Source organism: Notamacropus eugenii, chromosome 2 (assembly GCF_028372415.1).
Source record: "Notamacropus eugenii isolate mMacEug1 chromosome 2, mMacEug1.pri_v2, whole genome shotgun sequence".
Taxonomy (NCBI): Eukaryota; Metazoa; Chordata; class Mammalia; order Diprotodontia; family Macropodidae; genus Notamacropus; species Notamacropus eugenii.
Genome location: NC_092873.1, coordinates 2,096,323 through 2,102,157, shown reverse-complemented (window position 1 = coordinate 2,102,157; position 5,835 = coordinate 2,096,323). Strand labels below are relative to the sequence as shown.

The following is a 5,835-nucleotide window of genomic DNA, read 5'->3' as shown; positions in this document are numbered from 1 at the left end:
TGTGTGTGTGTGTGTGTGTAATCCCACCAACAAGCATTCTTGATGAAAAGACCAGAGCTGAATAGAAAATTTGACCTTCAAACACAAGAATGAAGAAAAACATGAAAAGGTAAACAGCAAAGAGAAGTCATAAGGGACTTACTAAAGATGAACTGTTTACATTCCTACGTGGAAAGACAATATTTGTAACTCTTGAAACTTTTCAGTATCTGGGTAATTGGTGGAATGACAAGCATTTAAAAAAACAAACTTTTTCACATATACTATTTTATTTTTCCCTAACTATATGCTTTTTGATTTTTTTAAGTTTTGAGTTTTAAATTTTATCCTTCCCTCCTCCCTCCGTGAGTCAGTAAACAATCAGGTATAGGTTATGCATGTGCAATCGTGTAAAATCTTTCCATATTAGTCATTTTGCACAGGATGACTCAAAAGAAAAAGAAAGAAAGAAAGAAGGTTAAAAATAGCATATATCACTCTGTATTCAAACAATATCAGTTCCTTCTCTGGAGGTGGATACTAAGCTTCATCATTAATCCTTTGGCATTGTTTTACACTATTGTATTGCTGAGAATAGTTGAGTCATTCACAATTCTTCATTGCACTATATTGCTGTTATTGTGAGCAACACTCCCCTGGTTCTGTTCACTTCACTTTGCATCAGTTCATGTAAGTCTTTCCAGGTTTTTCTGAAATCATTCTGCTTGTCATTTCTCATAGCACAATAATATTCCATTATCATCATATACCACAGCATCTTTAGCCATTCCTCAATTCATGGTCATTACTTCTATTTCTAATTCTTAGCCACCACGAAAAGATCTGCTATAAATATTTTCATACATAGTTCCTTCCTGCCCCCACTTTTTGATGTCTTTCAAATATAGGCCTAGCAATGGTATTAATGATGAGAATAATGTTATCAATATTATAAACATTACAAAAATGTTATAAATATTACCATGTGCAAAGCACTGTTTTAAGCCCTGTGAAACAAATTAGGAAAATGAGACATTTTTTATCCTCAAGTACCTCATATTCTTATGGGGGAATCTAGCACACATGGGGCGAAGTTTCCAGAGAATGGAAAACATTATCTGGGAAGTCACAGAGATAATGAGTGGCATCCTAGTCAGTTGTTTGCAGAAGCAATGTTGGACCCATGCAATGGCATCTATCAGAACCTCAAAAATGAAGTAACTCCTGTCTTGAGGAATTTATTTTAGATTAAGGAGAAAATCTGTAGGCATATAAATTTAGGAAAAAAGGTACAAAGTATAAACCAGATAAGTCAGGGTTTCAAATCCCACTATAGATATTCATCAGTTTTGTGACTCTGCAAAATGCTTTGGGACAATATTATCAAGGACATGTACAAATGGATCACAAAATAGCAGATTCATAGCTGCAAGGAACCTGAGAAGCCACTGACCTGAGCTTCCACCTTTCACAGATAAGGAAACTGAGGCACAGAGGACTAAATGACTTGCTCAGCATCACACAGCTAGTAACTGAGGAGGGAGTTGAACCTAGGTCTTCCAGAGTTAAAGTTCAGTGACCTATTCACCATCTTTGTGTATCTATTTTCTCCTCTCTAAAATGGGGACAATGGTAAGTGAAGCTCAAATACAATAATGTATGCAATGCACTTTGTGAATCACAAAGTACATGTCATTCAGTCGATCAACAAGTTTTTATAAGGCATCTTCTTTGCACCAGGCCCTGGGATATGAATAAAACAAATGACACACCACTTAGTGACATTGTCTTGGTATATCAGGTGATTTGATGTGGGCCTGGAAGGGATGTTAGGGGATATCTAGTTGTAGGATCTGAGGAGCTAGAGCTGGAAGAGCATCCTCAATATACAGAAATGGAAACTGAGGCCCAGAAGGGCAAAGTAACTTGCCCAACACCACACAGACAACAAGCAGCTGAAGGAGGCTTGAGATGCAAATCCTCTGATTCAAAATCCAGGGAGGCTGGCATACCTGTATAGATATACCCATGTATATTTGGATGCCCACCTCATTCTGGGCCCTGATTGCCAGACTTAGGAGGGTGTCTCTCAGGTCTATGGAGTCTGCTCAGTCTCAGGCCAAGATTGGGGAAAGCTGGCAGGTGGAGAGGTCAGAGAAAGGAGAACTGACTAGAATCTGGCAGCCAGGTGGCACAGTGGAAAGATCACCAAGTCTGATGTCAGGAAGCCCTCAGTTCAAAACAACCTTAGATACTAACTATGTGATCCAGGGCAAATCACTCAGCCTCTATTTGCCTCTCTTTCCTCAAGTGTAAAATGATGATAATAGCATCTAACTTGCAGGGTTGCAAGGGATCCTTATTATTGTAAGGATCAAAGGTGATAATATTAATAAAAAGCATTTAGCTGGTATATAGCAAGGGTTACATAAGTATTAATGGCTTTATCAATATTAATTATTATTATACATTAACAAAGATTGTTTCTTGAGTCCACTATGTTGTTGTTGTTCAATTGTTTCAGTTGTGTCCAACTCTTCATGGTACTCTTTGGGGTTTTCTTGGCAAAGATACTTGTGTGTTTTGCCATTTCCTTCTCCAGCTAATTTTCCAGATGAAGAAACTGAGGCAAAGAGGTTTCCTTGACTTTGCCCAGAGACAGACAGCTATAAGTGTCTGAGGCCAGATTTGAACTCACCAAGATTAGCTTTCCTTCCCTTAATCTTACCTCTCTCTACTGTGCCACCTATGGTACTTACTAGGTAGTTAGGCCTAGGCAAGTCGCTCAACCTGTATCAGGCCCAGTTTCTCATCTTTAAAATGGGGATAACAACAGCACCTTCTTCATGATGCCCTTTGCAAACGGTAGAGCACTCTGTAAATGTCAGCTATGGGAATAGGTTGACACTGCTCCTCTAATTTCCAAACTAAATATTTATCTGCTTACTTATTGTATCCCATCTATTGAGTGTAAGCTCTTGAAAGACAAAGAAAGGACTTTTGTTTTGTCTTTGTTTCCTAATAGCCAACATATTTCCATCCAATTTAAGTCACAAACATTGATTATATTCCTTCTATGTTCAACACACTCTGCTACACCATCACACTGGATTGAATAGATACTTGAAAAATCCTTATTGGAGTGAGTTGGTTTGGGTGGAACCTGACCAGGACAGCAGACTTGTCATTGTCTAGTCCTTCTCCTGATGACTTTGGAAACTACAGCATTCTTCAACCTTTTCCTGTGATCCTACTCCACCATGGAATGGAAGTGCCCCTGAGGCTGGAAGGCTGTTTATTCCACTGGCACTCAAACTCTGGATGAGACGACCAAGATGGAGTGTTGGCCCACTTACAGACTTTTCCCTGCTTGAGGATTATCTGGGCTGAGGCTGGAGAGAAACAACCACAGGAATTTGGCCATAGCACCTACCTTATGAAGGCCATTTCCCAAGGCATTTCTGTGTTGTGATCTTTAGGGTAACAGGCAGTGCTCCTAATGGCACAATCAGGTCTTTTCTGAAACACTAAAGCATTATTTTTAGCAGTGACTGCTCAAAGGTCCATTAGCATCAATTTCACTCTTACTGAAGAGATCATTTATTGACCATTGTGCAGAATTACAAAGGAACCAATGAGCTATGCTCTGGTTTGTTTCTGCTCACTGGGGAGTTTACAGATCTAGCAAACAAAAGTATTAGATCTAGTCAGACATGACCATTCATTCTCCTGAAGTGATACTGAAATAACCAAGGAGTGTGGGAGTAAATGACAGATTCCTGAGTGGGCAACACGAAGACAATCATGGATGTACTGAATAACACAAGGCATCATCTGATGCCTCATATAGATATGAATATGTCCTTTGGTTCATAAAAGCTCTACTAGTGAGCACAGATTTGGGTCCATGCCACTATGATTGAGAAAAGAACCCTGGCACTGGAATCAGAGTCCAGGTCCAAGTCTTGACTTTGACCCTTTCCTGTGTGACATTAGGCAAGTCATTTAACCTCTCTAGGCCTCAATTTTCTTATTCATTATTCCTTACTCATTTCCTTGTTCATTACATTCATTAAAGAACTTGATAGTTTCTTAACTCTCTTTTAATTTAAAAATGACATGACTTTATAGTTTGCTGAGTCACAGTTTCCTTGTATACAAAACAAGAATGATTATATCTACATGACCTATTTTGTAGAGTCGTGAAAGTCCAAGATTACACCTGTGAAAATGACTTACTGCAAGATAAATGCAAGCTGTTATTACTGTCTTCAACATCGCCATTGTAATGATAATTATTGATCATTAATCCACATCATGATCAATGATTGGTGATTGGTATCATTTGAGAACTCAGGCTGTTCTTCAATCTCTGTTAGAGACTTTTGGAAGGATTACTCAAACTGGAAGGGTTATTTTAGTGCTCCTACACACCTTTCCACATTTTACCATTGGTTTGTCACATTCTCTTTAGCTGAGATACTATCCACTTGTGGAAAGAATGGGGGAGTATGCTCTTTGCCAGGCTGGTCCTATAAAGTAATACTCAGACATTCAGGGCTTGCATATTAATCAAGACTTGCGTATCACTTTCAGGGCTTCTTTGACTTCCTTATTCCTCAGGCTATAGATCAGGGGATTCAGCATGGGGATGATGATGCAATAAAACACTGAGGCTATTTTATCATTCTCCTGGGACTCACTAGAAGAAGGCTGTAAGTACATGTAAGAAAGAGTCCCATAGAAAATCTTGACAGCTGTCAGGTGAGAGGCACAGATGGAGAAGGCCTTGTGTCCCCCTGCAGCAGAACGCATCCTCAAGATGGCAGCCAGGATGTAAATGTAGGATAAGAACACCACCATGAGAGTGCTTATCAGATTGAAGCCCACACAGACAATTAACAACATGACATTGATATTAGTTCTGGAACAGGAAAGGGCCAGGAGTGGGGGCACATCACAGAAAAAGTGATTGATGGTGTTGGAATTACAGAAGAACAGAGAAAAGGTAAAACCGGTATGGATAGAGGCATTCAGGGATCCCATAACATAAGACCCAGCAATGAGCTGAACGCAGACCCTCTGAGACATGACCACTGGGTAATGCAGGGGGTTACAAATGGCCACATACCGGTCTATGGCCATGGCCGCAAGAAGGTAACAGTCAACAGTAGCAAACATAGCATAAAGCTACAACTGAATCAGACACCCTGAGAATGAGATAGACTTGTGGGACACCAGGAAGTTTTGCAACATCTTTGGAGTGATGGTGGAGGTGTAACAGAGGTCAACAAAAGCCAAGTGTTGGAGGAAAATGTACATGGGAGTGTGGAGATGGGAGTCAATCTTGATGATCAGAATCATGCCGACATTGCCCACTACAGATGTGACATAGACAAACAGAAACACCAGGAACAGGATGTACTGCAGGTCTTGGCAAATAGTAAATCCCAGCAGGATGAATTCAGTTACTACGGTGCTGTTTCCTTGGGCCATGATTATGGCAGATATATAATCTATGGAAGAAAGGCACAGAGAAAATACCAAGAGTGAGTTCATCGTGACCCAGGATGAGGGACGAATGAATATTGAGTTTCTATCCTGAATTTTTGTTGTCCACATTCCAAGCTTTGTTTTTCAAGGCTAATATTCATAATATGGTTTATTTTCCTTCAGATAGTACGTCTGCGATTTGGATAAACCACCATCTCATGGGCAAGAAAGTTGAGCTATGCTCCTGTGGTTTGAACTCATAGGTTTTTATGAATGTGATTAATTGAAAAATATTGAACCTCAATGATAATAATCCTATGATGATAGTAATAATAATTTTGTTATTAACATGATCACTTTCCA

At 39.5% G+C, this 5,835-nt stretch overlaps 1 pseudogene; it reads right to left on the bottom strand.

Annotated features, from left to right (window-relative positions):
• Positions 1-4,551: 4,551 nt before the first annotated feature.
• On the bottom strand, positions 4,552-5,475 carry LOC140523284 (putative olfactory receptor 5AK3; annotated as a pseudogene).
• Positions 5,476-5,835: the final 360 nt, after the last annotated feature.